The sequence below is a fragment of the Lissotriton helveticus genome, chromosome 2_1 (assembly GCF_964261635.1).
Source record: "Lissotriton helveticus chromosome 2_1, aLisHel1.1, whole genome shotgun sequence".
Classification (NCBI taxonomy): domain Eukaryota; kingdom Metazoa; phylum Chordata; class Amphibia; order Caudata; family Salamandridae; genus Lissotriton; species Lissotriton helveticus.
Genome location: NC_136059.1, coordinates 776,174,642 through 776,186,563, shown reverse-complemented (window position 1 = coordinate 776,186,563; position 11,922 = coordinate 776,174,642).

Below are 11,922 nucleotides of genomic sequence, written 5' to 3'. Positions count from 1 at the left end.
GTCCCAAGGCTGCGCATGCTTGGTACAGGCTTGGGCGGATCCTGAGGTGCGGAAGTGTCCTGTGCGCTGCGCAGGCCCAGAGGAGGCAGAGGAGGGCTGAAGGAACTCTCGGCTTGGGTGAAGAGCGGAGCCGAGTGGGTCGTCGGCCGAGCAGGCCGGGTGAGGGGCAAAGGAGGAGGAGCGCCGAAGTCCCGGTGGGTGTACAGAGAGGTCTGATTACTGAATGAGTGAGCGTCTAGCTTTGGTAGAGCAACCAGAGCTGGACAGATTTGATTTCCTACACATCGACAGGGTCTTTGAGTAGAAGTGAAGCAGAGTCACCGAAGCTCGAATTGGGCAACTAAGGGTTTACTAGACCTCCTGTCTCCTGACTGGAACAAGACAAGCCTTAGTTGGGTTGAAAGAGACCTGAACCCCTTATACTAACGCTGACTGCAATGCTGTATGTGCTGCTTTATAACTGAAAACAGAGGGTAAAGGTTACTGGCACTGTCCATGAGGCAGATCTTGCATTCTAGCTATTGATAGTAGTAATTCACCAACTGTCAGATGGAGAAGGTAGTACCTTGGTCAAAGTAAAGTGATGCTCTGCCCTGATACAGTACCTGAAAAGTCTAAAGCTTCCAATTGAATCGCTGTACTAGCTTAAAGGTTTGAGAAACTGTGATCTGCTTAAGGTGAATAACCTGGGTGTCTAGAAGAAAGGGATCAGCTGAGGAAACTTCTGTTATCACTGTAAATCTGCCTGTTTAGAATGCCTATGTTTACTGAGGGAACGGCATAGGCTGATTTCTTCAATCCACAGCCCACTCAATATTTACTGTGTAGTACTGTTATTATACTGGTGGGTAAAGTAGTGCTGAATTCATATGTAAGTTGTCGAAGGAAGTAAAATATACCTTTGTAATGTGTTATCAAATTCTAAAAGTAGAAAGGAGTATAAGGAGAAATAATGGTGTGAAAAGGATAAAGTGAATCAAAATATTTTATAAACCAGTCCATATGTTTCCACAAATTTGGTGTAGTGTTGTTTTTGTGTGGAAGTGCATTGAGTTACTGCTGGGTGGAGCGCAAACTTTACACTTGTGCTTCTAGGGACTGACTGTCTTACCCTAGGCCAGGCTACCCTATGTGACTTGGTAACACTAGGTCCAACAGTGAGTAACTATTTAATTGTTACTACTTTGTGTCTGTTCTTCTGCTCTGTGTTATATATTGCGAATATCTATCTTGCAGGGCGGCGGAAAGAGCTTGGCGTGCCCAATATGATCCTGAGGCAAAACTGCTTTATAAGTCTGCGGTTAAGGCTTATCAACGGGACATTCGTCTTGGGAAAAGGGTTTACCTTGCTGGGAGAATAGAGGCTGCCTCTAACTCCTGCAAGGAAATCTTTTCCATTGTGAAGAAATTTACAGCTCCCCGCTCGAATGTCGCTCACGATATGCCTTTAAAATCCTGGGCCGCGGACCTTGCCAAGTTTTTTACTGACAAGATAAAGCTCATCCAGGATTCTTTCCATTTGGTGGTGCCTGCGGGTGTAACTTGTATAAGGGAGGACCTCCACCTGGCTGCTACATCTGGCCCGTCATTGGCAGTCTTCCCTCCTCTTTCAGCCGCTGAGTCGTTAGGACTTATGGGCGCGCTCAAGTCCGGTTCGCCTATGGACCCCTGTCCGGCAAAGTTTCTGTCTAAGATGGCGGAAGTTTTAAATCCCCTGGTCAATCCCCTTCTTAATTTATCACTGAGTCAGGGCTTGGTCCCATTAGCCTGGAAACAGGCTATGGTGATCCCCCTGTTGAAAAAGCCCGGTCTCGATTCGGAGGCATTGGTCAACTATAGACCAATCTCTCTTCTGCCTGCCCTGATAAAAATTTTGGAGAAGCACATCCAAATGGTGCTCTCCAATTTTTTGGAAGTGCATGAGCTTTTGCATGCCTCCCAATCAGGCTTTCGCCCCAATCTCAGTACTGAGACAGCACTCCTGGAAGTGTCGGAAGACATCAAAGGAGTTCTGGACTCCGGAGGCAGGGTCATGCTGGTCATGTTGGACCTGTCGGCGGCGTTTGACACTGTCCCCCATAATGGCCTTCTCTCGAGACTCTCCGAGATAGGTCTCAGGGGGACGGTGCTCAGCTGGTTCTCATCATTTCTAGCCGACCGCCGACAAACGGTCTGGACCCCGCCGGACTCTGCTGTGATGCCGCCACTGGGTGTTGGGGTCCCTCAGGGCTCTATTTTGAGCCCGACCCTCTTTAACATCTTCATGACCCCTTTGGCGGCACTGGCGGAGTCTTTCGGAGCCCGGATCGTGTCCTATGCAGACGACACTCAGCTCCTCTTCTCCTGTGAGAGGGGAGGGGATTTTAATGGGGAGAGCATCCGGGATTGCCTTGGGGCTGTCTTCAGATGGTTTCATTTGAGTGGCCTCAAGTGCAATCCCGAGAAGTCCGAGGTGCTCTTCTTTGGGTGTGCGTCGGATCCTGACTGGTACGACTGGTGGCCGACCGACATGTTTCCACCTTCCTCCTCATCCCTAGTTGCTACGAATCTGGGGGTGAAGATGGACAAGGGCTTGTCGATGAGAGCCCAGATTCTGGGAGTGACGGGCACCTGTTTCGGTCTCCTGAAGGTACTAAGAAAGTTCCTACCCCTGTTGTCGGAAGAACACCGGAAACTGACTGTGCAGGCTCTGATCGGGTCCAGGTTGGACTACGCCAACGTCCTCTACCTGGGCCTGCCGGAGTATCTGCTACAGCGTCTCCAGGTGACGCAGAACGCTGCGGCAAGAGCCATTTATGGCTTAAATAGGCGAGCAAGGGTGGCGGGCCTCTTGAAGGCCCTACACTGGCTGCCTATCAGCAAGCGTATTATTTTTAAGACCTTGACTTTGGCCTATAAGGCCCTGCACTCTGGAGGCGCAAAGTACCTCCAAAGGAGACTGTCCTTTTACCAGCCGGCCCGGTCGCTCAGATAGGAGTCACAGTTTTTGGCTGTGGTGCCGCGCGTCCAAAGAGCCCGCATCGGGGGTCGCTCCTTTGGGTTGCGTGCCCCCCAGCTGTGGAACGCCTTGCCGCTGACACTTCGGGGCGCTTCGAGCCTGTTGGCTTTTAGAAAAGGTCTTAAGACTTGGTTGTTTACTTTATGGGCCTTTCTTTTCTCCTTTTATTTTATCTCCTCTCTGTTTTTATCGTTGTGTTGTGTTACTCTCCAGTAGGTCTCGCTGTGAAAGCGCCGGGATACTCTTTTTAAGTCGCCGCGCACTATACAAAAGAAACATAACATAACATAACATATTTTTCCCGACCAGCTAGAATGCTGCTGCTTACATTAAAGGTAAATTACGTTTAAAAGTCTTCAGTGAGTGTTATGACACAGGTGCTCAGCGCCACTAATCTTACTTGTTTGCAACTTTGCGTTTGCGCTCGCTTACCGTGCTTATGTAAGAGTTTATTTTAGAGAACTTAAGTTAGGTAATGCTAGAGTGACTCTAGTCCTTCCTTCGTCCTGTCACTAAGAGATAGGGGTGGATTGATACTTAGGTTTAGTTACTTATTTGTATGAGTTTGTAATTTTTTAGTGGTCTGCGTGATGCCCCCTCTGTTACGTCACGTGCTGCTAGTGCTTACCCCAGTCCTTAGTAGAACCTTTTGTAGTTTGTTCAATGAGTGGTAATAGGCTTAGCACTAGCAGAACATCACCATCAATCAATCAACGAACAATTTGGTGTATGCAAAAATGTAGTCATGTGTCGTCCATTTATGCATTTTTGAGGACTAAAAGAAGTGGAAATGCATACTTAATGCACAATTGGCACGCCTGGAATAGGTGGGCTAGGTCAGGTGGTACGTACTGCTTAGGTTTACTTAGTATTCTGGAATCCGAATGGAAGACTGGATCAGTGTTGATAAATAATAAGTAGTCAATCCGTGAATCCCCCGATTCTACTTGTTGACCAAATGAGATAGGTCAATTTTATTGCAATTGTTGTCTATATAAAAAAAATGTGACCGTCCATTAAAAATATTTTATTTGTTTCACACCAGTCATCAATGTTTGTCTCTTTCTTATATCTTTCACGATCAGCACCCAGGGGCAAGAAGACAGGGTCTGAGTCGGTGGGAGCACAAGAACAACACCAGGGACAGGAGGACCACGGCAAGGGCTCTTCTGCTGGCCCTAGTAAGTCTTCTTGTTTTCAATATTAATAATTCTTAATCCTTAATTTTTTCTGCACCATATTTTTTCCGAACTATTGTTTCAGTTTCCTAATGCTATTTTTTCCCAACATTATCCTTCCATCTGGACTATCGGTTTCTAAATTCTTGTTATCCCTGCCTCTAACTGCCTCTGCTATGATGACTCTGTGTACTACTACTATTAGTCTGTCTGTAGCTAAGCTTGCCCAGTTGGCCACTCTTTATTTAAAAGGTTTTAAATAAAACTCAGATTCACCAGTAGCTCTAGCCATTGAGTCCAGTCCTTTGGGTTGTCCTCTTGTACTACTTCTAGTCTAATTGATCTTGAGTTTTTGTTAATCTTGAGGCTTTTCGACAATTCCCACCAACAAATGCCCAACCAGATTTTACTATTTTGATAGGATAGGACATACTTCTACTGTTGTAGGGATTTTGCACATACAGAACGTTGCACAAGAAAATAGGATATTGCTGATGGGAGATTGGACCTTACTCACACCTCAATCAGAAGTTCAGACCCACCACAATCCCTTGTCCGTCTAGTTATAGTAGTGTCTTGTCATAACTATTAGCTCTCTGAACCCTTCCCCCAAGATACCCAACAAGTAGACAACCCAAACATAAAACACCCGACCTCTCAGTCGTGGAAGCAATGCACATGCACATCCCTTCCTTTGCACATCCAAATGGTGCTCTCCAATTTTTTGGAAGTGCATGAGCTTTTGCATGCCTCCCAATCAGGCTTTCGCCCCAATCTCAGTACTGAGACAGCACTCCTGGAAGTGTCGGAAGACATCAAAGGAGTTCTGGACTCCGGAGGCAGGGTCATGCTGGTCATGTTGGACCTGTCGGCGGCGTTTGACACCGTCCCCCATAATGGCCTTCTCTCGAGACTCTCCGAGATAGGTCTCAGGGGGACGGTGCTCAGCTGGTTCTCATCATTTCTAGCCGACCGCCGACAAACGGTCTGGACCCCGCCGGACTCTGCTGTGATGCCGCCACTGGGTGTTGGGGTCCCTCAGGGCTCTATTTTGAGCCCGACCCTCTTTAACATCTTCATGACCCCTTTGGCGGCACTGGCGGAGTCTTTCGGAGCCCGGATCGTGTCCTATGCAGACGACACTCAGCTCCTCTTCTCCTGTGAGAGGGGAGGGGATTTTAATGGGGAGAGCATCCGGGATTGCCTTGGGGCTGTCTTCAGATGGTTTCATTTGAGTGGCCTCAAGTGCAATCCCGAGAAGTCCGAGGTGCTCTTCTTTGGGTGTGCGTCGGATCCTGACTGGTACGACTGGTGGCCGACCGACATGTTTCCACCTTCCTCCTCATCCCTAGTTGCTACGAATCTGGGGGTGAAGATGGACAAGGGCTTGTCGATGAGAGCCCAGATTCTGGGAGTGACGGGCACCTGTTTCGGTCTCCTGAAGGTACTAAGAAAGTTCCTACCCCTGTTGTCGGAAGAACACCGGAAACTGACTGTGCAGGCTCTGATCGGGTCCAGGTTGGACTACGCCAACGTCCTCTACCTGGGCCTGCCGGAGTATCTGCTACAGCATCTCCAGGTGACGCAGAACGCTGCGGCAAGAGCCATTTATGGCTTAAATAGGCGAGCAAGGGTGGCGGGCCTCTTGAAGGCCCTACACTGGCTGCCTATCCGCAAGCGTATTATTTTTAAGACCTTGACTTTGGCCTATAAGGCCCTGCACTCTGGAGGCGCAAAGTACCTCCAAAGGAGACTGTCCTTTTACCAGCCGGCCCGGTCGCTCAGATCGGAGTCACAGTTTTTGGCTGTGGTGCCGCGCGTCCAAAGAGCCCGCATCGGGGGTCGCTCCTTTGGGTTGCGTGCCCCCCAGCTGTGGAACGCCTTGCCGCTGACACTTCGGGGCGCTTCGAGCCTGTTGGCTTTTAGAAAAGGTCTTAAGACTTGGTTGTTTACTTTATGGGCCTTTCTTTTCTCCTTTTATTTTATCTCCTCTCTGTTTTTATCGTTGTGTTGTGTTACTCTCCAGTAGGTCTCGCTGTGAAAGCGCCGGGATACTCTTTTTAAGTCGCCGCGCACTATACAAAAGAAACATAACATAACATATTTTTCCCGACCAGCTAGAATGCTGCTGCTTACATTAAAGGTAAATTACGTTTAAAAGTCTTCAGTGAGTGTTATGACACAGGTGCTCAGCGCCACTAATCTTACTTGTTTGCAACTTTGCGTTTGCGCTCGCTTACCGTGCTTATGTAAGAGTTTATTTTAGAGAACTTAAGTTAGGTAATGCTAGAGTGACTCTAGTCCTTCCTTCGTCCTGTCACTAAGAGATAGGGGTGGATTGATACTTAGGTTTAGTTACTTATTTGTATGAGTTTGTAATTTTTTAGTGGTCTGCGTGATGCCCCCTCTGTTACGTCACGTGCTGCTAGTGCTTACCCCAGTCCTTAGTAGAACCTTTTGTAGTTTGTTCAATGAGTGGTAATAGGCTTAGCACTAGCAGAACATCACCATCAATCAATCAACGAACAATTTGGTGTATGCAAAAATGTAGTCATGTGTCGTCCATTTATGCATTTTTGAGGACTAAAAGAAGTGGAAATGCATACTTAATGCACAATTGGCACGCCTGGAATAGGTGGGCTAGGTCAGGTGGTACGTACTGCTTAGGTTTACTTAGTATTCTGGAATCCGAATGGAAGACTGGATCAGTGTTGATAAATAATAAGTAGTCAATCCGTGAATCCCCCGATTCTACTTGTTGACCAAATGAGATAGGTCAATTTTATTGCAATTGTTGTCTATATAAAAAAAATGTGACCGTCCATTAAAAATATTTTATTTGTTTCACACCAGTCATCAATGTTTGTCTCTTTCTTATATCTTTCACGATCAGCACCCAGGGGCAAGAAGACAGGGTCTGAGTCGGTGGGAGCACAAGAACAACACCAGGGACAGGAGGACCACGGCAAGGGCTCTTCTGCTGGCCCTAGTAAGTCTTCTTGTTTTCAATATTAATAATTCTTAATCCTTAATTTTTTCTGCACCATATTTTTTCCGAACTATTGTTTCAGTTTCCTAATGCTATTTTTTCCCAACATTATCCTTCCATCTGGACTATCGGTTTCTAAATTCTTGTTATCCCTGCCTCTAACTGCCTCTGCTATGATGACTCTGTGTACTACTACTATTAGTCTGTCTGTAGCTAAGCTTGCCCAGTTGGCCACTCTTTATTTAAAAGGTTTTAAATAAAACTCAGATTCACCAGTAGCTCTAGCCATTGAGTCCAGTCCTTTGGGTTGTCCTCTTGTACTACTTCTAGTCTAATTGATCTTGAGTTTTTGTTAATCTTGAGGCTTTTCGACAATTCCCACCAACAAATGCCCAACCAGATTTTACTATTTTGATAGGATAGGACATACTTCTACTGTTGTAGGGATTTTGCACATACAGAACGTTGCACAAGAAAATAGGATATTGCTGATGGGAGATTGGACCTTACTCACACCTCAATCAGAAGTTCAGACCCACCACAATCCCTTGTCCGTCTAGTTATAGTAGTGTCTTGTCATAACTATTAGCTCTCTGAACCCTTCCCCCAAGATACCCAACAAGTAGACAACCCAAACATAAAACACCCGACCTCTCAGTCGTGGAAGCAATGCACATGCACATCCCTTCCTTTGCACATCCAAATGGTGCTCTCCAATTTTTTGGAAGTGCATGAGCTTTTGCATGCCTCCCAATCAGGCTTTCGCCCCAATCTCAGTACTGAGACAGCACTCCTGGAAGTGTCGGAAGACATCAAAGGAGTTCTGGACTCCGGAGGCAGGGTCATGCTGGTCATGTTGGACCTGTCGGCGGCGTTTGACACCGTCCCCCATAATGGCCTTCTCTCGAGACTCTCCGAGATAGGTCTCAGGGGGACGGTGCTCAGCTGGTTCTCATCATTTCTAGCCGACCGCCGACAAACGGTCTGGACCCCGCCGGACTCTGCTGTGATGCCGCCACTGGGTGTTGGGGTCCCTCAGGGCTCTATTTTGAGCCCGACCCTCTTTAACATCTTCATGACCCCTTTGGCGGCACTGGCGGAGTCTTTCGGAGCCCGGATCGTGTCCTATGCAGACGACACTCAGCTCCTCTTCTCCTGTGAGAGGGGAGGGGATTTTAATGGGGAGAGCATCCGGGATTGCCTTGGGGCTGTCTTCAGATGGTTTCATTTGAGTGGCCTCAAGTGCAATCCCGAGAAGTCCGAGGTGCTCTTCTTTGGGTGTGCGTCGGATCCTGACTGGTACGACTGGTGGCCGACCGACATGTTTCCACCTTCCTCCTCATCCCTAGTTGCTACGAATCTGGGGGTGAAGATGGACAAGGGCTTGTCGATGAGAGCCCAGATTCTGGGAGTGACGGGCACCTGTTTCGGTCTCCTGAAGGTACTAAGAAAGTTCCTACCCCTGTTGTCGGAAGAACACCGGAAACTGACTGTGCAGGCTCTGATCGGGTCCAGGTTGGACTACGCCAACGTCCTCTACCTGGGCCTGCCGGAGTATCTGCTACAGCATCTCCAGGTGACGCAGAACGCTGCGGCAAGAGCCATTTATGGCTTAAATAGGCGAGCAAGGGTGGCGGGCCTCTTGAAGGCCCTACACTGGCTGCCTATCCGCAAGCGTATTATTTTTAAGACCTTGACTTTGGCCTATAAGGCCCTGCACTCTGGAGGCGCAAAGTACCTCCAAAGGAGACTGTCCTTTTACCAGCCGGCCCGGTCGCTCAGATCGGAGTCACAGTTTTTGGCTGTGGTGCCGCGCGTCCAAAGAGCCCGCATCGGGGGTCGCTCCTTTGGGTTGCGTGCCCCCCAGCTGTGGAACGCCTTGCCGCTGACACTTCGGGGCGCTTCGAGCCTGTTGGCTTTTAGAAAAGGTCTTAAGACTTGGTTGTTTACTTTATGGGCCTTTCTTTTCTCCTTTTATTTTATCTCCTCTCTGTTTTTATCGTTGTGTTGTGTTACTCTCCAGTAGGTCTCGCTGTGAAAGCGCCGGGATACTCTTTTTAAGTCGCCGCGCACTATACAAAAGAAACATAACATAACATATTTTTCCCGACCAGCTAGAATGCTGCTGCTTACATTAAAGGTAAATTACGTTTAAAAGTCTTCAGTGAGTGTTATGACACAGGTGCTCAGCGCCACTAATCTTACTTGTTTGCAACTTTGCGTTTGCGCTCGCTTACCGTGCTTATGTAAGAGTTTATTTTAGAGAACTTAAGTTAGGTAATGCTAGAGTGACTCTAGTCCTTCCTTCGTCCTGTCACTAAGAGATAGGGGTGGATTGATACTTAGGTTTAGTTACTTATTTGTATGAGTTTGTAATTTTTTAGTGGTCTGCGTGATGCCCCCTCTGTTACGTCACGTGCTGCTAGTGCTTACCCCAGTCCTTAGTAGAACCTTTTGTAGTTTGTTCAATGAGTGGTAATAGGCTTAGCACTAGCAGAACATCACCATCAATCAATCAACGAACAATTTGGTGTATGCAAAAATGTAGTCATGTGTCGTCCATTTATGCATTTTTGAGGACTAAAAGAAGTGGAAATGCATACTTAATGCACAATTGGCACGCCTGGAATAGGTGGGCTAGGTCAGGTGGTACGTACTGCTTAGGTTTACTTAGTATTCTGGAATCCGAATGGAAGACTGGATCAGTGTTGATAAATAATAAGTAGTCAATCCGTGAATCCCCCGATTCTACTTGTTGACCAAATGAGATAGGTCAATTTTATTGCAATTGTTGTCTATATAAAAAAAATGTGACCGTCCATTAAAAATATTTTATTTGTTTCACACCAGTCATCAATGTTTGTCTCTTTCTTATATCTTTCACGATCAGCACCCAGGGGCAAGAAGACAGGGTCTGAGTCGGTGGGAGCACAAGAACAACACCAGGGACAGGAGGACCACGGCAAGGGCTCTTCTGCTGGCCCTAGTAAGTCTTCTTGTTTTCAATATTAATAATTCTTAATCCTTAATTTTTTCTGCACCATATTTTTTCCGAACTATTGTTTCAGTTTCCTAATGCTATTTTTTCCCAACATTATCCTTCCATCTGGACTATCGGTTTCTAAATTCTTGTTATCCCTGCCTCTAACTGCCTCTGCTATGATGACTCTGTGTACTACTACTATTAGTCTGTCTGTAGCTAAGCTTGCCCAGTTGGCCACTCTTTATTTAAAAGGTTTTAAATAAAACTCAGATTCACCAGTAGCTCTAGCCATTGAGTCCAGTCCTTTGGGTTGTCCTCTTGTACTACTTCTAGTCTAATTGATCTTGAGTTTTTGTTAATCTTGAGGCTTTTCGACAATTCCCACCAACAAATGCCCAACCAGATTTTACTATTTTGATAGGATAGGACATACTTCTACTGTTGTAGGGATTTTGCACATACAGAACGTTGCACAAGAAAATAGGATATTGCTGATGGGAGATTGGACCTTACTCACACCTCAATCAGAAGTTCAGACCCACCACAATCCCTTGTCCGTCTAGTTATAGTAGTGTCTTGTCATAACTATTAGCTCTCTGAACCCTTCCCCCAAGATACCCAACAAGTAGACAACCCAAACATAAAACACCCGACCTCTCAGTCGTGGAAGCAATGCACATGCACATCCCTTCCTTTTGCTCGCTCACTCGTGTAAGTCCACACCAAATACCACCGAGTCTAAGTAAGTTCAAAAGTTTTATTTTCAATTGAAAAGCTCTGTACGTTGTTCTATAATGCAGCACCAACAGGAAAATGCATAACATTAAAACAATAAACATTGTTACACTTAGTTACAGTTACAACAACTACAAGTCCATATAAAATTATAAATGAAGATCTCTGAGCAAATTCTGGGGACTAGCTAATGTTTTAGGTCGTGCACAGCCTCTTTCTTCTGTGAGTCTCTGTGTTTTCCGTGCTCCTGGGTATCACTCCCCGCCAGGAGTGTATTCAATGTTATTGGTAGGTTGCAGTACTATGGTATATACGACTGTCACCCGGGGCACAAGATAGTTGCTGAAAAATCCAGCCTTCTTTGTCAAAATAATTCTTCACTCCTTGTTTGTTTCACGTATTGCATTTTATTTCATTTGGCTTGAATTTCGGGTTGAATTCACACAGTATTTCATTATTATTCAAAGTGTATACTTTATCCAATGCATTTCGGCGGTTAAACCGCCTTCGTCAGGGAAACTATCCGTAAATATCAAACAATAATATCTCTAAGTATACAATATTATTCACAAACATCCTTTTTAAACCTCTAATAGAATTTATTGCCAAACCACTAAGAGCGGGGCCCCACTTTCTAAACTGCCATTCTGATATCGAGTGTTAAAAATGTGCTATCCTAGAAAATCTAAATTAATGGCCAAAAGTTCCTCTTTATTCTGTAATCATGATTTAATGAATAAAATCCGCACAGTCTTCTATGGGTCTTTATCTTACTAGATACAGCAGGTACATCAACAGAGGTACCTTTTTTAGAGAGAGGTACCGGAGACAACGGAGACCCCGGAGGGGACACGGCAAAAGAAAAGGAAAAAGGGCAACCCCAAACCAGGAATGTCACGGCGAAGAAGGACAAGACGAAGAAAACCTAAGGGAGGAGAGAAACCTTGTATTAAATATTACTGATTGCAGATTAAATCCAGCACAAATAAACACACTTCAAAAGGAAATGTCGTATGTACCCACGGCACATACCAACTTA